Raw genomic sequence first — 19518 nt, 5'->3', positions numbered from 1 at the left:
TAATCTCCAGAGAGCTCCCTCACCCAGGGGGGTTCCCCTTCCCTTCCCTGGGCAGCCCTGGCACCCCAGAGGCACAGGGGAAAAGGAGGACATGCTGGCTGTGACTCCTTGCCAGCGCTGGCATGATGTGCTGGGAATGAACCCAACAACCACTCTGCTCGCTCCCTCTTGTCGGGGATTTTTTAACCAGGTATTCTTTGAAAAAAAAAAAAAAAACAAACAAAAAAAAACCACCAAGGGGAGGGAAAAAAAGAACTGTTAGTCCAAAGGAGTCTGTGTTGTTAAACACAGAGAAATCCAAGTGTGAAGTCCAACAGAGGCCAAGGTTTCTGGGCTTTGACACAGCTGACAAGCTAGAGCACAATGAGAAAATACGCACACAGAAATAGCCAGGCAGGATAAAGGATTTACTGCTCCTTTCACAGAAAACAAAAGAATAGGCTTAAACACTCCATTTAGGAGTGGTAAAAAAAAATAAAAGAAAGATAAAAACCAGATCTGCAGGAAGAATATTTGAGTACAGGATTACCAGGAGGTGAAGGAAAACCAGATCCTGCCTGTCCTGGGTGCAGCAGGGCAGCAGCATCCCCAGGGACCCTCTCCCCAGGCCCAGCAGCAGTGTGTGTGTGCAGTGAGCACACACACAAAACACCAGGTCTCACCTCAGAGCCACCCAGTCAGTTCCCTCCTACCCTGGGTCAGAGCATCCCAGCACAGCCCACATTCCAGCTGTCAAGCCAACATCTGCATGGTCTCACCTCTAGAGCATTTCTCCTGGGCTGATTCTGGCTGTAGGATTGCCCTCTTCATTCAAATCCCTCTCCAGGGTCCACTTCCCCAGTGCCAACCACCCCAGCTAATGAGGCTGAGGGTCCCTGCCTTTCAGACAGGCTTTTCCATGATAGGAAGGCTCCAGGCTCTTGGCTGCCCTCCCTTCCATAAGGAAGTGATCTCAGAACACCTCCTGGGACCTCAGCTGAGGAGGCCTGATGGAAAGAGAGCTAGGGCTGGCAGGGGCTTTGGAAACAGCTTCCTCCCATCATCTCTCCAGGTGTGTCCTCATTGAAGAGGGAAGTTTTCAGTTCCCTCTAAGTTTCCTCTAACTTGTGATGAAAGAGAACCTCTTTGGAGAACAGACAGGAACCCAGTTTCCCTGATGAAAGTACTGCAGTGGGATTTTTTGGGTTTCTTTTCTTTTGAGTAGCATCAGCCAGAACAGAGCTTTGCAACCAGGCAGGCAGAAGGTCTTACCCTTTCCATGGCAGGAGACCAAATCTCCCAGCTGGAGACCAGGACAGAAACCAACCCTGGTCCTGCTGGGAAGTGAATTAAAAGCCAAAGCCATCAATTCTGGCCTGAAACAGCATGAGATTCACAAACCCACTCACTCCATCAGCCTGGAATTGCTCATGCCAGAGCAGCTCAGACTGTTTGTGTGGAACTCCCAGGAGCCATGGGGCTACTGGTGGGTTATTTAGTCCATTCCCCCTTTGGAAACTGGGATTTACTGTGCCTAAAGCACACCCAATTGCTAAGGTCAAGCCTGGCCTCCAACATCTCCAGCAAAGTCAATTCTACAACCTTCCTTGGCAGCTTACAAGCTGCTTAATTGCCCTGATAGTTATGCATTGAGGGTTTTTTTGTGAAAAGCAGCTGATTTCTCAGCAGCAACAAATACTTGGGAAAGCTTTCTCTCTGGCAAACACTCTCTATTGTTCATCTCTTTCATATAAAACGTTCCTAATGAAGAGGGAAAGCAGGATCTTGGCTTCTTTCAAAACAATCTGAAATATTATATTAAAAACATGCGCTGAGTGTTGACATATTTAGCGCACTGCTTTATAAAACAAATTGCCCAAGCTCATTCAGAGCTTGACACCATTAAGACAACACAGAACTACAGGATGATACCACTGCAAGAAGTGCCACTCTGGGGAGCTGTGGAGCACCTTGGAGCAGCCAGACAGTCTTAACTTCATCCTAGTGAGAAGTGGAAGCCACCAGCATCATCCCCTAAGAGAGGGATGCACAAGCAGCACTCAACATGCTAATGTGACAACTATAGCAGGTTTCAGACCATGAATCCTCCGCACCCAAACCCTCAGGTCTTCATATAGGCATCTCCAAATATCCAAGGCTGGGAGGACATGGTATGTACAAGGCTCTCACAGCAATGGATCTGTGCTGTGGGAACAAAGCTCAATGTCTCCCTCAACACACCAAGCCAAATCCCTTGGAAGTAGGAAGCTGGCTGTGGTGGCTGGCCAGGTTTCTCTCCACACCTGGCATAGGCAGGGTCCCTACAGAGCCCCCTCCTCTCCTGCAGTGTCTTTGAAGTGCTCCAGGCTCTGCTGCAACAGGATTTTTCAGACATTAAACTGATGCTCAGAAAACAAACAGACATAGAGAAAGCTTTCATTACAAGGCTGGTTCATGTCCAAGAGCAGCCCAGGGGCCAGCTAAGATAGGCAGGGGTGCTTTAACAGCCTCTCACCAGAGGCCAGTGTGAGCTATGGCTCCCTGTGGGCTCCCAGTCCATGCCAGTTCTGCACTCACTTTGCAGGAGCAGGGCAGGAGAAATGAGCAGGTTTTATGGCACACTGGCTCTCCTCCAGGGACCGAAAGCTTTGATGCTGACAAAGCCACTGCATCCTCTCCTGCTGTGAGGGTGCCCAGACAAGATATTTCTGGGTGCATCTGGAGATGCTGCTGGCCTTGTAGAGACGTGTCAGGGGTGATAACCACCAGCATGATCCCTACCTGCTGTGGGTGGTGGTCCTGGGGGATCACATCTTCTCCTCCAAGCAGGAGACCAGCACCTTAGGGGGTCTGAGCACAGGGCAGAGAACACTGCAGCCATAGTGTGTATGGAGCATGTGCAGGTTTGTTTACCTGTGACTTAACTCCATCTGCACTGTGGGCAGCTGACACAAGGGCCTGGTTCCCCGGGACACGTTGGTGTAGAGCCAAAGACAACTGCTGCCCCATGCCAGAGTGACACTAAAACCCCTCAGGCACGGCACAGACCCTTGGAAAACCTGGTGTGCCTCAACCTCCTTTAACTCAGGACCCTAAACCCTCCAGGAAGGTCCAGCAACTCCTCATCATTTCCACTATCTCTAGCCCCCTTTGGGTTTATCAGCACCAGTGAGTGGACAGGCTCCCTGCAGCGAGATCCACTGAGCACAAGGCATCACAGCAGATCAGAGAGACCAGGGCTCCTCCTCATTTATATTCCCCTCCAGCCACAGCCTTCAACATGGCTGAGGAAGGCAAGGCAAGACAAGGCCTACAGAGAATGCCTAAAGATTATTTCTCTCAGATTCCAATTTATTTTCCATCATTAATGTCTTTGAAAGCCCAACACGTCCTGCAGACAGAAAGAGCATGTTAAATGTGCACGTGGTGGAGCTGCAAAACCACGGTGAACACGTGCCTGGCACAGGTACCCATCCCACCAGGGAGATCAGCACAGCCAAGGAAGGGCTTTGCTGCCAGAGAGCATCGCCCTTGCTCAGCAGAAGCTGTGGTAGAAGGCACTTTTTCCCTGCAGAGAGATCCCCACCGTGCACCACTTAAGCCCAGAAAAGCGAGAGCTTCATTTGGGAAAGCGGAGGTACCACCAGCCCCAGTGCTGAGCATTGCACAGTGGCAGAGAGAAGGCAGGGCTGGGGGAGAGTGACTTGCATGAAGGATGAGAGGAGCTGGAGTCTTCTGTAATGGAGAGAAAATTGCTTTCGCCAACTATCTGCAGTTTTAAAGCAATTACATTTGGGGGGAAGCCGAGAGCATGTCTGAGCGCTACGCGCGTGGCAGGCGTGTTTTGAAATACAAGAACCAAGTCAGGAAAAAATAGAAAAAGAAAATGCCATTTAAAAAAAAATATTTGATGCAGTAGGCACTGAGAAGATAAAGTATTTATAACTCAGGGAGGGGACAGATACTGGAAGCAGCCAGACATTCCAGCAATGGGACAACTGAGAGGAGGTGGGGCAGCTTGCTCCTATCTGTGGTCCCCTTCCCCCTGAGAATGAGAAATCTACCTTGAGAAGGATTTCCTCTGAAAACACAGCAGCTGAGTGTAGCCTGGTCCAGTAGAAATAAATAAAATTTGTTCTAATTAAAACACTCCTCGCCCTCCGCTTCATCTGCTCATGCAGTAGGGACAGTAACAAAAGTCACCACAGTGACATCAAGTCAGGTCTCCATGGGCTGGGAATGTGCTGCCCTCAGCCAAAACATGGACCTGCCTTAATACTTCCCCTCACAGACCTGCAGGCTGACCCAAAACCCAGTAAGCACCCAGAAGCTACCTGTTAAAGCCTTTTCAGAACCAGATTCAGACTGGGAGGCAACAGCTTGATTTGCCCACAGATAAGAAGCTCCTTCAAGCTGTACAAAATACTGCTGATCTTCCCTGCAAGCCATCACCTTTCACCACCATCCTTCTCCTCTAATCTGCTGGAATTAGGAAGGATCCCAGGCCATAAGCACATCTCCTCTAATGACCAAGGTGGCAGGGCCTGAGCTGCCCTGATCCCCAGAGCTGCTGCACTGACTGCTGCCGGCACTGCTCAGACATCCAATTTATCAGGAGGCTGTCCCTTTTGCTTTCTGGCCACGCACCTTCCCCTTGTCTTTATCTGCTCTGGGGACAAGTGTGGGAAGCAGAGAAGTGGCATCCAGGGCTTCTGGTGACAGAGTCCCTTTTCAAAGGATGTTGTTCAGCTGTTATTACCAACTCTCGCCAAGTGGAATTGAGACATGAAGTAGATTTGTGCCCAAGATAATGGCGTTTATTAGACAAGCTATTGAAGAGAAAACAAAAGCTAACAGTGGAGAGCCACTAAGAGCAACGCCTAAAGAGAATCCATCACGAATACAAAGAGAAGAAGTGCTAATAGTTAGTGCTTCCCATCAATGATTTGAAACCTCAAGCAGTCCCTTAACGACTCCAGGAGAGTGAAGGTTAGTGTCACCCAGCAAGAGGTGACAAACAGCACCAAGGCATCCACGCTCTCAAACAAAGCAGCATCCAGCCCCTTCTGCTATGGTCAGATGTGGCTGAGCATCTCTGCCCCAGGGTGGCAGCCCTCAGCGTGCCCACGACCCTTCTCCTCACCTGTATCAGCATCACATATCACCTATACAACACAGCACCTGCGCTATATGCTCCTAATGCACACAAGGATGCTCCAGAGCGAGGATCCCAGGAGGACTGCCCCCCACATCCTGACCTCAGCAGGATGGCAAGGAAGGAGAATTCCATCTCTGCACACCCCTGCAGCAACCAGGCCCCTTTTGGTAAAGCCCCCTGAGAAATGCTTTGGAAATCATGGGTCCATCTAGATTTTCCTGTTGGAGACCATCCCCTTCTTTCCTCACCAAAGGAGACAGTTTTGTTCCTGCAAAACCTTCCAATAAAAAAATGCATTTTTAATGTGAATGAAAGTCTTCCATAGGATCTTCACTGGCATGTTGGTTCACTGACAGCCAGCCCAAGCCCCTGGTGAGATTAGCTGGAGCCTGGAACAATGTTCACACCCTGAGGCACAGCTGAGATCTTCGGGAAAACGCAACAGAGATCATGGCTGCTAAACAACAGCTTGTCTGGGTCTTTGACAGATTTCTACTTTCCAATTTCCAGCCCAGACAAACAATATAGGAAGCCCTCAAATCCCCAGCTTTGAGATCACCAATTGAGGCTAGCCTAAAGAGATCACCAATTTCACACTCTTCATCCTGACCCTCCTCTCCTTTGCTCAAGAGCCAGGCTGGGGCAGCAGCACAGGGTGATGTGGAGGAGGGTGAGCCAGGCAAGAGCATGAGGGCATCCACACAGCCCAGAAGCTCCTGAGAAATTTATTGCTTGTGACACGCTGTCAAAGCGAGGCGCGTCTCATTAGTCAGAACCAAAGCAAATGAGAGGGCTCCTTAGCCAATTAAAAATTAAATAAATAAGGAAGGGATGCTCCTTGGGGCTCACCACCTCCCCTTCGGCCCTGCTGGTGAGTAGGAAACCCAAGGCAGGATGTAACACAAGTCTGACTCACAGCTTTGTCCCCTTCCAAGATGGTGAATTCCTTACTTCCAGCGAGCAGCTGGGAGCTGCCAGTGACCACCACAGCCTTGCTGGATCTGGCACAGCCAGATGGAAAACAACAAGCTTGAGGAGCCACACCTGACACTCAGGGAGTTGGAAAAGGAAAGACTTCCTTTCACAGTCCCTGGAGCATTTTGTTTCCCAGCTCTTGAAACGGATCTCATTGACTCCTCTGAGTGTCATTCTCTGCTAAAAAATTCTATTTTTAACAGCTTTTCTTTTTAAAATGACGTGGGTTTCCTTTGAGGGTTAAGCTGAGCAGGCACATGACTTTTTTTTGTTGTTTTTTCTTTGTTTTTTTCCTCCAAGATTTATCAGCCATTGGAGCAGAGGGCATTACAACTCTTCTCCAGCTTGACAGTAACAACAACCCTCTGGAGTCTTACACTGCCCTCCTCCACACCTCCTTGCATCATCAAGGAGCGGGAGAGCCCATCCCAGACCCCCAAACAGAGGTGAAGGGACCATTTTGAGCAGGCACTACAGGGCAAAGTTCAGCTTCCCCATCATGAGCCAGATTGAAATTTTACAAGAGCACAGAAGTGCCTGTTGGCAGCAAACATCCCAGCTCACCACATTCCAAATGGGTGCTGGAGGAACCCGAGGGCTGCAGACAGACACATGGGTGTTGGATGGATTGGTGGGGGCACCTGAGCAGAAAACAGGGGAGGCACCCTGAGAAGAGCCCTCCCTCCTCCACCCATACAGGACCCAGCGAGGGAGGGAGCGACCCCAAAGGATGCCATGCCCAGGAGAGACCCCAGCCCAGGGCAGACAGGGAACCCCCTCTTCCCACAGCACTCCCAAAATGTACCCCTTAAAAAACAGCACAGACCTGAAACATGAGCCCAGCCCAGCAGCATTTCCCAAATCAAACAATAAACAAGGAGCCGTTCCTTACGCTGCAGGTCCAGATTAATGCCCACAGTAAACACAAAGGAAGGGAACCACCCTAAGGGGGATGCTGTCTGTTTAAAGGCACAAATGGATGGTAAAAGTAGACAAAGAAGCTGAGCAGAGGCATGGCAAGTTTGGGAGCAGGAAGGGAGTGGGGAGAAGCCCATGGGCTCCGGTGTGGGAAGAAATAGCAATGGAATTCTGCCAGGCATGCCCAGCAGACCCTAACCCCTGGAGCCATCCTACAGGGTCTGTCACCCTGGCAGGAGGGGGCATCCCCTCACCACCCCCAAAACATCCCAGCCCAAACAAGCTCTTCCCTCCTAGTGGTCCCCAAGGCCAGGCAAGTTGGTTGGGGCTCTCAGAACACAGGCAGCAAAACAACACTTCCTCTTATGGAAAAGGGCCATGACCCTGGAATGAACCCCCTGTGCCCAGAGACTATTGCTGCACAAGGCTGGTTTAACAAGAAATGGACATTTGAAGCTTAACAGCTCTTACCAGCAGATTCCCCCCTCTCATCCCACTGATGCTGCTTCCCATACGGCACACCCAGCTAATTAATTACAGAGCACAATCCAATCAGTCAGGCCATCCTATTGCAGTTAAAGGCATTTAAGAGAAATGCCATGAAACTCCAGACGGACTGGCCTGACCCCAGACTCTGACACCACTGGGGAGTGTCCCAGGTCCAAACACCCTGGGAAAAAACCTTCAGCCTTGCAGTGCTCCCTGTGGGCTGGGCTTGAGAGTCCCTGCCGACTGATGTGCTGCCCTGCTCCACTGGCACATTGCCCCAACCTGGGCTCGCTGCTGCCCATGGACACACCAGCCTGGCCCTACACAAGCACCAGTGACAGAGATGCCACCTGCCCTACTTCTGGCTCTGAGTTTGCTTTCAGCGTGGCAGAAGGACAGATCTGATGGCCAGATGCCAGCCCATCTTCTCCCACTGCTGCTACACACACCCCACATAGTCAGCTTCAGCAGTGGCTGCCTCAGGGTATCATGCACCACTGATGCCCATGTGCCAGGACAGCCTGATCCCTTCCCACCTCACCATGCACCATCCACCTCCCCATCACACCAATACAGAGAGAGGATGGCCCCTGCTCACCAGCAGCAGGGACTGGCCTCACTGGAGAGGGGCTTTGGTGGCAAGTGGATGTAGGGAGTGGCTAAAGGATGAGATGCTGTACTACCAGCCCCTTTACTGTTCTTACTGTTGGCTCTGATATGCTGATCTGTAGATAGGATGTTCCCAGCTTTGCAGGGACGGCCTAAATTTCCTCCCTGGGCTAAAAGTGTGGGTGTTCTCCCTGCTCTGCACTTCAGTTATTGGTTGAAGTTATCAGACCCCTTTGACAAAGGTGGGGGCTTGCATTAGCTCAGCCCATTTGGTCCTGAATGAGCCACTGTCCTTCGCAGAGCCCCAGCAAGAGGTTCATACAGTGGGTGTCCTCTGTTCCATGAGCAGCCTTTGTTTCTCCATCACACCCAGGTGAAGCCCAGCCCCATCCACATACGGCTGGGATCCCTGCTGATTGCCAAGCTGTTCACTGTAAAGGTATTAAAGGAAAAACCCACGGTGCCAGGTCCTGATCATACTCCCAAGGACTCCATGTGGTTATGCTGCTCCATGCTAGCTGTGTCCCAGCCCTGATGTTTGATGATGAAAGTGGCTGATTCTGTGATTTACTGATCCTACCCTTGGTTAGTTTTTCCTACCCAGAGTGAGGATAAGCTCTTGGATTTGCAAACATTTTGAGGATTGTGGTTTTAATTTTTTTCCCTTTATTGTGTATGCAAGCATCAAAAGCTCTTATGCCTTGATCCAGAGCCCAAAGTCAAGGCAGGGGATATATATCAAGTCTAGATATGTTCCTGTCACAGGCAGCACCAAAAGATTGTTGGAGTTGAAATGAGTGAGGGTTCTGCTCTTACTTGGTCCAGCCCATCTCCCAGATGCTTGACCTTCAAGGAGAAGCGAGGAGGAGCCTCTGCTCCTCAGTCTCACCTGCAAAATGCCTTTGTCAGAGACTCAGGCACAGTTAACCAGGACAAAGGACAGAAAGCCTCCTCTCAGAGCTGCCCTCCCTCGAGCCACAGCTAGCCAGATACCCAGCACTCCTGCATCAGGACCAGCACCACACAGGTCACAGCACCAGGAGTATCCACAAGGTTTTCACCCAAGCAACAGCCAACAAGTTTCACTAATGCAGATTTGCAAAGGAGGGATGTGACTCTGGCAGGACTGGAGCATGGCTACAAGCAAATGGCAGTGTTCACCAAGCACAAGCATGAAGGGAATGATGCCAAAATGACATTAATAACTGAGTCTTCCTGAAAACACCATCTCAGCACAACTACAAAACTCACCGAGTTTACTGAATGTCCTCTCACAGTGTCAGAAAAAGACACCAGCAATTAGCAAGGGGGGCTAGAACATGATTGCTGTAGATGACACAGGACCAACCCCAGATTTCTAACGCCAGCTGCTGTTTTGTGCTTGTAGGAACTGCATGAGGGCTGGTTTGTTGCACCCAGCACTGAAAAGAAGTACAGCTAACTCATTATGTTGGACCCTAAAACAAGGAACCTAACTACAACAGCACAACATTGTGACTTTGCCAGAAAATCAGGATACCATGACCCCTCTGAGGAGCCAGAAGAGATGGGGGCATGGTTTCTTTACAACATCTGTCCCATGGTCCCCAGGGAATGAGCACAGAGAAAAGCTCAGCATATCTTGATAAAAAATAAAATTAAATAAAAGGAAATAAAATTAGATATCCTTCTTCCTTGTGCTGGAGTGTCCCACACCAGGCTGATTACAGGGTCTGGATATAAAAAGGTCTCATTTTGTGGTAGCAATACGGCCATTGTGGGATGCCACAGCTGGAGGAGGTTATGTGACGACAGCTACAGCCCAGAAGACAGCCCCAGAGTGCCCTGGTTCAGGAGCAATTCATTCATTCTCAGCTCTTGGATGCCCCATAAAACAGGGCACATCTCCCAGTGGCCCTGCAAGGACTCTCATGGGAACTGACTGAAAAGCTGAGAACTGAAGTGAGACTGAAAACACATCAGCACCTCGCAGGTCACAGGATTTGAGGTTGTGCTACCAGCCCGGAGCACCCTCTCTGCTCCAAGCCCACAAAACAATACACCAGAGAAAGTTCTTAGCCTTCAGCATCCATCTTCCCTTCCCACAGCTGCAGCAGCAGGATCACTGCTGGAGCCTGCACCGTCCCATTTTCTGTACCCTGATATGAACCCTTCCAATTAAACCACTGAACTGTTCCCAGCTCAGCCTCCCATGCATGAAAACGTCCTGTTATTTTGCACCTGCCAAGAGCTGTGTCCCAGCAGATCTATCTTGAACTGACACTTGAGGATAATTAAACCTCTCTCTCCTCCACTGGCAGCGCAGCAGATAAAAGGAGAGCCCTGGGGCCCTCAAGTCGCTGTTGTGGTGGGTTGCTCCTGAACAAGTCGAGGAACGTGAGATGAGACTCAGTTTCTCAATAGAGACATGGGCAAGGGAGCAGGGGGCCAACTTGGCAATTTGCCCTAATTTAGCAGGGGAGCAAGATGTCAGAAGCACGCAGGCAGCTCCCCTAGCCGGGCAGATCCTCTGATGAACAGAGAGCTGAAAACAAAGTGTCTGGCTGGGATCAAATCGAACCCCTGCTGTTGCTAAACCTGGGGTAGCATCCGTCATGCAGTCAGCAGTCCCTAGGGACCCAGCTGTGATGTTCCAGGCACCCTTGGCATCTCCTCTAGCTTTAGTCCGAGCAAGGACTGGCTCCCATTGCCCCCACCAGCACCACTGGGAGCCAGGTGCCCCACAGCATCAGCCCGAAGTTGGCTGGTTTTGGGAGCTAGCGGCAAAATGGGAACCTGTCACCTCACACCACACTCTGCCTATCTCCTGCGCCAGCTGCCTGAGGTTGCTGGATGCATCCAACCTCAAAGCCGAGCTTCGATCGGGGTGGTTTTGAGGTTGGCACTGAGCATCTGCCGTTGCTCCGAGCTGGGCCTCCAGCCCCTCGGGGCATTGGGGGGGCCCAGAACACGGCGACCCTGTCTCTGCCTGCCCCACCGAGCTCTTCGCGCCGGGAGAGCCCTTCACTCCGCGGGGGGACCCTTCCCTCACCTCATCCCAGCCCCGCTGCGAGGGGATCCAGTCCCACTTGCCGAGTGATGCGCTGCAGAGCCGCAGGTCCCCGGGGACCATGGGTGTCCCCCCCGCCTCCGGGAGGATGGATGTTCTCCCCCCACCAAACGCCATGCCGGTGCCCCCGATCCCCTCCGCCGCCGTTACCTGCGCGGGCTGGGGCGGCGGCCGGGCGGGACGCGCCGCGCTGCAGCTGGGCTCGACTCCCCGGGGCTCGGCGCATCCTCCGCCGCTCGGGAGGGCTCGGCCGGGCTCCCTCGCCCCGCTCCCCGCCGCTCTCCGCCTTCCTCCGCGTTCCTCTCCCGCTCACCCGCATACCCCGGGGCTGGCGGCTACTGCCGGGCTCCGCTCGCCGCCGCGGCGCCGGCCACCTCCCGCAGCAGCCGCCGCCGAACCGAGGCGCCGCGCCCCCCGCCCGCCCCCGCCTCCTCCCCGCTCTCGGCCCCGGGATTGCTTTAAAGGGAGAGCGCCTGCATAGAGGGAGCGCTGTTCGACATCCCCTCCAAGATGCACCGCACCCCCGTAGCTCTCCATCACTCCCTGGGCGGCTGGGTGTGCCATGAGGCTGAGTCCCGACAGCTGGACCCAGTGATGGCCCTCGTCCCCCCTGCAGAGCCCGTTTTAGTGAGCGCGTTCGTCCGCTCATCCAGAAAATTCTTATCCCACGGGCTGAGTTTGCCTTACCCCTTCCCAGATGCTGCAGGGAGTGAAGCCACCAAGGGTTCGGCACAGCAGACCCTGTCCAGGAGAAAGCTGTGAAGCCCCTTCCCAAAGCTGACACCCTGCCACACTTCTGCTTCAGATATCATCGGATGTTTTCATTTTCTCCTGCCAATATTATCCTCATCCTTATTCAAGCGGGAGCCGAGGCTTGCAGGTCTGTGGGTTTTAATCAAAACTGGAATTCTCTTCACACAGTCACTTATCTCTATTTGTCTTGCCGGAATGAAGCAAGGTGTTTTAGAGCATTCCGGGGTGTGAGTGCATCCCTGCCCCGAGCAATCTCCAGCTGCCACAGTGAGGGCAGGACCCGGGGGCAGGAGCAGGCAGCCGTGCTGGCAGCTGGCTCAGGTGTCTAGAGCTGGGATCAGGGCGGTGGATTTGGGCTCTGCAGCATCCCACAGCCCTGATGCTCGCTGCTTTCCCGCTTGGTGTTTTTCATCAGCAAGCACCATCTGTACCAGAGCCGGCAATTGTTATGACCTTTAAGGCTCCATCCAGTGGCCACTTCCTTCAGATGCTTTTGTGTCTTACTATGATCCCAGGCACGCTGCCAAACTCTAAACGCACAATGAAGGCAGGGAACATCTTTCCTTCAGTTTCACAAAGGAGAAACATCACCAAAAAAACCTGCCCAGATGCCAAGATTGGGTCTAGAATTGTTCCTGTTCCATTAATACTAGAGATGAGTGAGATAGGAAAGCACACCTGGTAGGAGGATTGTAAAATAATTAATGCATAATGTTAATAATGATCTTCTTATTCCAGCTCTGCTTATTACCACAAGCTTTGCTTGAGTCCACCATGATGTGCTGCATAAAGCAGATATCTCCTGAATCTGATTTCCTGTTTGGAGATGATCTCTAGCTGAGAAATTACCTGCTCTCAAAACTGATTAGAGTCCTCATCAACAGATTCTTCACCCATCCTTTAGGCAGGCCCTAGAATATACAGGGAATTGAGAATAATTTCATGCAGGAGGTAAAATCTGGAGTTGGTGGCTCAGCTGTGTGCCATTCCCAGTGAAAATCCAGACCAAGCAGTGATGGCAGCGGATTCCCAGCCCTAATCCAGGTGCTCTGAGCTGTCCTGCTCTGATCAGTGAAGGTTTTGCTCCTGTGGCATCTTCCAAGCTGGTAGACACTGTTTGCTGCCTTGGGGTGGAAGGGTTCATTACCCCTTCCACCCCGAGCACTTTGGGGGGCTGTCCCAAGTGCCAGGTGACTGCCAGCCCCGGAACAGAGGCAGACTGTGTCAGCAGGCCCTGCCTGCAGGAGCAAGTGTTCCCTTGCCTTGGGACACTGGGACCTCTGAAGTTGCTGGCTGTGCACCATGCACCCAGTCACCCTGGAGGGAGCCTGGCATGCCAGGACCCTGCTGGCTCCCCCCCCAGATCCCTGCAGTTGCAGTCAGCTGGCATTCTGCTCTCTTCACATGGTGGCCTAGCTCCATTTGGAAAAGCAATGAGGTATTTTTCCTCCTCTGCTTCCCATGGTTAAAAACTGTCTCCTAATTTCCAGCCTACATTAGCCAGTTTAAGCCTATTTGTTCTTGTGCCACAACAGTCTTTTAGCTTAAATGGTTCCTTTCTGTACCTGGTGTTTACTGGCTTGATATATTTATGGAGAGTAATCATATTCCTGTTTTGCCTTTCTTTGCTGGGCTAAACAAGCCAAGTGCTTTCAGCTTCATCTTACAAGACAGGCTCTCCATTCTGCCCTATGCTAATAGCCCTCCTCTGTACCACTCCCAGCATGAATTCATCTCGCTGCAAGATGGGCCATCATGGCTGTGTGCACCTCCCAGGGCTTGGCACAGCCACCAGTGCCCATCCTGCCTACACTGGTGCCACCCCAAAGCAGCTACAGGCATGGTGGTGCTGCACAGCTGCTGGCCTTCCCCCCACCAGACTGTCACCTGGATGAGGTGACACTGGCAGGAGACACTGCCTTCTGCCTCTGGCTGGCAGCAGAAAGGCCAGGTGTTCCTGCACACTGAGGAGAGCTGGTTTCTCCCCTCTCTGCCACACTGCATTGGTACACATGTGGAGCTCTCCCACAGGAGCTTATAAACTTCCATAGCCTTAAAGGAAACTCACAGAGGATGTGCAGACTCATCCCACTAAACGGAGGAGAGAGATGGTATCACCATGCTCTGATGGTCACTAATAACTTTACCTCTCCTGTGCTATTCTCAGCAGAGATAAACTTCCAGTGTCTGATGAGCCAGAACAGAAATATCCAATGGCTTTCTGTTCTTTTCTATTTTTGCTGCAAGCTGGTTAACCCTGAAATCCAATTACTGCTCATTATTCAGTGGAACTTGCCTCTTATCAAATGGACACACTGCAGGGCTGCTATGCTGACTCCTAGTGCTAATGGAGCCACAAATTACTCCTGCCACGCTCATGGACCCATAGGTGTGAGCCTGGGGGTACAGCACTCCACACACATGCAGAGCTCCTGGATGCTCACTCCTGCATCCCTTGCTGGGGCAGGCAGCCCATTGCTGCTGAGCACACCAGCTGTGGGATAATGCAACCACAAACTCCCCAGAGCAGCACTTGGCTCCCAAGGTTGGTGAGGCATGGTCTTGCTGGAGTCACCCTGCCCAGCCACCCATGGGTGCCGAGGGCCAGTCCCGCTGCCCGGCACGGGCTGAGCAGGCAGCGAGCAGCCTTTAAGCTCCAGGGGTTCCGTGCACAGTGTGAAATGCCTGAGGCTGATCCAGGCACGCCTGCCTCGGATTAGCCTGGGAGGCTCCGAGTGCGGGAGTCTGGCTCCCTGCATTAGCACGGGAAGCGGGCGCGCAGCCAAGCCCGAGCGCCGCCTAATTCGCATTCGGTGCTGAATTCAGCAGGTGGGGAAAGGGAAGAAAAAAAAAAAGGCTTTGCAGTTTTCTTTGCTGATTAAAGTCATGGCACAGCAAGTTTCACCTACATTCGTTATCAAGAGGGGAGGGAAGGGGATGTTCCCAGCAGCAGCTGCTGTGATGCTCCCCATGCTCCCCCAGCACGGAAGAGGCAGCAGGCATAGATCAAACCTGCCTGTGACCCTGTGCTCCCTGGGCTGGATGCAGCCCCAGGGCCTGCATCAGTCTTCCTCTCTCTGGCATGGTCTCAGGGACAGTTTCCCTGGTGAGCCTATCTTAAATAGGTTCCACAATAGTCTCTTTTTCTTTCAGATGGTTGGTCAGTCCTTCTAAAAGACAGTTTAAGCTGATCCCCAGCAAAGAGAGATGATGGAAATGGCTGGGGATACTCCCACTGAGGCGTCCTGATGCCTGCCACACTTTCTGGCACTCAGCATCACTGGGTTGCTGGTGAGCCCTTACAAGCCCTGCTTGCTGCTCCCTCCCTCCCCACTTCTCCCTGCCTGAAATATCCACCCTCAAGTTTGTCTTTGACTGGACCAGTGAGTGATCCGGTGGGGATCCAGCCAGCCATGGGCACAGAGCAGCATCACAGTCTCATTACAGTGACACAAAGCCCCAGACCAGTGTTCACTTGCTCATCCTCACCACAGAGCTGCTGCTGTCGGCTCTTCCCTGCCTTCCCTGGCTGCTGCAGCCTTTTATTCATTGTGCTGGCCTCCCATGCCCTTCAGAGAGGTGCTCATTTGAAGTGCCATCCACTCACACCTGAGGCTTTATGGCTGCTGGAGGATGGGATGGATGCTTGGGCAGGATCATCCCCAGCCAAATTTCAGCTCCTGCACCCAGTCCTCTGCTTCCACTTCCTCCTGCCTTGTCAGCTCCAGTTGTCCTTATTACAGCTGATTAATTCCCTGTGCCACTCTCCCAGTTGGTAAAAGGAATTAGCACCATGGGAATGACACCAGGGATACCCAGCAGTGGTCTCCCCTCCATTGCAGGGAACTCGTCCAAACCTGCTGGGCATCCACAAGAACAAAAGCCTTCAAGGTGGCAATCTGAGCTCCTGTGGGACACAGCAGCTCCTCTTGGTCCATGTCTGGTTCACTGTCTCCAGCCCTGGCTTAGCTTCCTTCTGCCCCAGCCAAAGGCAGAGCACCCCAGGGATCTGCCAGAGGGGGAAGGAGACAAAGAAACCAATGCAACCCAGTAAGAGAAAGATTAAACATAATGCCAAGTAAATTAATATACAAGAAGGGAATGCAGGTTTTAAATTAACTCATTATACAGCCTGGTTTTCCAACCCATTTATTTATCCCATAGGTCCTGCAGCTTCATATGGAAAATGGCTTCTGCTTGACTGCTATCAGAGCCCGCACGCAGCACGATGTGGCTGCGCAGTGCTGCCCGAGGCTGGCAGGCGACACCTGAGCGTGCCCACAGAGATGTGCGGGGACGGGTAATTGCACATGCAAAACGTTCGGCTGTGACAGCAAACAGGACAATTGAGCAGAGAAATGGGAATCCATTTCCATGCACAATTACCTGGGGAAGGCTAAACCATGGCTCCAGGAGGCAACAGAGATGGGTCCCCCCCTTCCCCCCTCCCTGAGCCACCTCCTCTCGGTGCTGCCTGTTTCCCTGGGGAGCAGGGCACTTCCATCCTCCCAGGAACCGGGGGATGCTGTGCTGAGCTGGATGAGCCCGGTGCTTATTACTGGGTTAGTCTGATTATGGAGCAGACAGCTTACTGAACAAGCTGTTCTGTGGGGTGGATTTTCTGGGAAAAGGGGCAGGGAAGGAAGTGAATAGTCTGAGCCTCTTTGTTTGGGAAGTGGCTGCGATCAGGCAAGGCTTTTCTACAGCATCTCTCTTATTCAGGAATTGCTGTTCCCAGGTCTTACTGATGAGCTAGAGCTGGCTTTTAATAGAGGAGAATAAATAAAAGGGCAAGGGGAAAAAAAAAAAAGCCTAGACCTCATTCTCTTCCCAGTGACTCCTCTTGAGCTGGCAAACAAAAGCCAAGCTGCATGGCAGGATGCTGGGAGCTCTGGAGAGGTGGCTGGTGCTGGAGGCAGTTGCAGGTTTCCTAGGGTCTCTGCAGGCCAGGGGCAAGGTCTGGTGCTGGCTCTGCCACGGGGAGCAGCAGGGGCCAGGCCAGCAGCCAGCTGCCAGCCTGGCTTTGTCCCCACTCCTGCCTGCTGGCTTTACTGCACTACAATTCCCAGCAGCCTGCAGGAATTGTACGCCTTTGCCTTGGAAAGCAGCATCTGAGCAGGTCAGGATAATGCACTTGAGGGGCAGCAGGCTCAGCACTGACTGATGGAGGTGGATGCAGGCTGTGGCACAGTACCAGGGGTTTTTGAGGGCAGGAACAGGGCTTGGGGACACAGTTCTTTCCCAGCAGCACTGCAGTGGGCAGGGCAGGACTGAGGGCAGGGTGACAGGATCACCCCTTGCACACTCCCACCTCCTCCCAGGATGAGGGTGATGCTTTGTTTCACCCTCCAGCAAGAAGGATATGCTGCTCTACTGCCTGGAAGGGAGAGGAGATGGTCCCAGATGACCCAGAAAAGGCTTCTCCTGGTCCAGTCTGGGGGGCCACCTCTGTGGCCAGGCTGAAGCAAACCCATCTCTCCAAGCACTCTGAGCGCTTTGAAGTCCTGGATTCACATGGGAAATCCTGGAAGGAGGCAGCCCCCAAGCCCCTTCTGCATGTGCCTCTAATTATCATACCTTCAGCTCCAGGAGCACCAGTCCTACTTTCCCCAATTCATAATTCAGCCTGACACAGCCCAGCAAAAATCAATTCACTCTTATAAGAAAGTGCCAAGGCAAATTATTTCCCAAAGCCTTCAACAAGGCTTTCTTCTCTCCCAACAACTGTATCTTTGGTGTTGAGTCCTAAATTACAGATTAACCCTTTAATCCCTTCCAGTTTGCCAGGGAGCACAGCCAGGCAGGTGACTAATGAAGCCCTCGGCAAGAGCAAGAGCAAGAGCACCTTGTCACCTTGTTGGCCCATCCATTAGAGGATGGGCCCATCTAGCTATGAGTCCATCCATTTGTCCTTCCCTAATTCATCCCTCCAGACATGCTATCAGCTGTACAACTCTTGCCATATGACCTTGGCAGGGAAGCAAGTGAAGCAAGGACTGCCTCAATTCCTAGAGAGGCTGTTCAGGCACATGGGTCTCTGGAGATCCCTGTCTGGCCTTCCCCAAGGCAGTTTGTGGCCATCAGAGGTTTTTTTTTCCTTTTCACAATGTCCCAGTAAAGTCACCATAAGGGAAAACCCAGCTTGGCATCCCTGCTGCCTTGAAAGCCACATGCCAGTAGCAGGGCCCAGTCCTGATGTGCCCTGCAGCAGCCCAGGTGACATCCCTGGGAGTACCCACCAGCTCCTGGGCAGACATGGCAAGAAAATACTAGAATGCTTAAAAGCCTTCAAATCTGCTCAATGAAAAGGCTTTCCCCAGCCTTGGACCACAAAGGTTAGAAATCAGAGAGAGCCCATGAAAGAGCAAATCTAATAAAGAGAGTTTTAATCAGAGCCAAGAGAAGGGGGTGAAAGAATGGATCAGAGTTGTAAACTGGCTGAAAATCAGTCCCTTCGTTATCACAAACACATCATTGGAACTTAATAGTATTTGACATCTCATTAATTTAAACCAGGAGTCTGGGGAATAGAGAGAGAAAAAGAAAGAACATTATTAATTTTAAAGACCTCCTCCTGTAAGGGCTCACATTGAAAAAGAAAAGAAAAATGTCAGAGGAAAATTGTTTCTTTATGTTTTTCCTCATTTCCTGCCCTGTCTTTTTTTCCTATAGCTTGGAAGAGGTTGATAGGCATGGAGAACTCTGGTCAAGGCTTCCCATGTCCTCCCCAGCCCCAGGGGGGGAATGTTCAAAGGCCAGCCCAGCTCTGGGTTACCATGGGGTGGATGTGGGGTGGGATATAGGGTGCACATGGCACAGCCAGGTGTCCCTAGAGTCACCTAGCTATAAACCAGCAAGAGCCATGTGCTGTGAGTAATTCATGGACAGGCTCACACAGCCTCAGGATGCTGCCCAACAGCGTCTGTCTGTCCTGCATCCACTGCTGGGAGAGGAGCTGAGGACCAAAATAGCCATCCTCAAATCCAACAGCATCCTCAGAGGCTGTGGTGAGGGGCATATCTGCTCCCTGCTCCCCTGCCAACGAGGAGCGGAAGGCAGAGCTGCCAAAAATAAAACCATTCAGGACAGCGTCTGTATTGTAAGGGCAGATGGAAGGCGCTGGGGCTGCGCTTGAAAAGGCAGATCTGAAAGGATGGAATTAAAGGGACTTTGGAGAAAGAGAGGCTTTCTGCTAAAGCTGATGTGCTGCTCTGCAGATAAGGCTCCACAGGTGGAGTGGCAGGCACTCTTTGGATCTAATTGGGAAAGGGAAAAACCCACCTCAACTGTCCCCAGATGCCTTTGGCAGCAGGAAGGTGGCTTCCCTTGCTCCTCCAGCTCCCACTGCCAACTTTTTAAAAAGCACTTCTGCATCTTGCCCTGGTATTTCAAGAGAATTCAATAATCTTAGGCAATTATTTCAAAGGATTTTTGAAATTGTCCTATTTTTTCCCCTTTCAGTGTGGCTGCACATCACAATGCCCGAGAAGGCCCGGCTGCCTGCGGGGTGGCCAATTTAGCTCCATGGATTTTGACTGCTTTCTCAAGTCCCACTATTGATTTTCTGCTGGGTCCAACTGAGAATTCA

The 19518-nt window shown here is 52.0% G+C and overlaps 1 protein-coding gene across 2 annotated transcripts in view; it reads right to left on the bottom strand.

Annotated features, from left to right (window-relative positions):
- LINGO1 (leucine rich repeat and Ig domain containing 1) overlaps positions 1-11503 on the bottom strand; it is a 159149-nt gene extending 147646 nt beyond the window's left edge. For both annotated transcript variants that reach the window (XM_054516210.1, XM_054516212.1), the window contains exon 1: positions 11328-11503. The gene's annotated coding sequence lies outside the window, so the exon portion shown is untranslated. The remainder of the gene's footprint in view (positions 1-11327) is intronic.
- Positions 11504-19518: the final 8015 nt, after the last annotated feature.

Source organism: Molothrus ater, chromosome 13, assembly GCF_012460135.2.
Source record: "Molothrus ater isolate BHLD 08-10-18 breed brown headed cowbird chromosome 13, BPBGC_Mater_1.1, whole genome shotgun sequence".
In the NCBI taxonomy this organism is placed as follows: domain Eukaryota; kingdom Metazoa; phylum Chordata; class Aves; order Passeriformes; family Icteridae; genus Molothrus; species Molothrus ater.
Note: the sequence above shows the minus strand (reverse complement) of the source record. Positions and strands in the feature narration are given on the sequence as shown.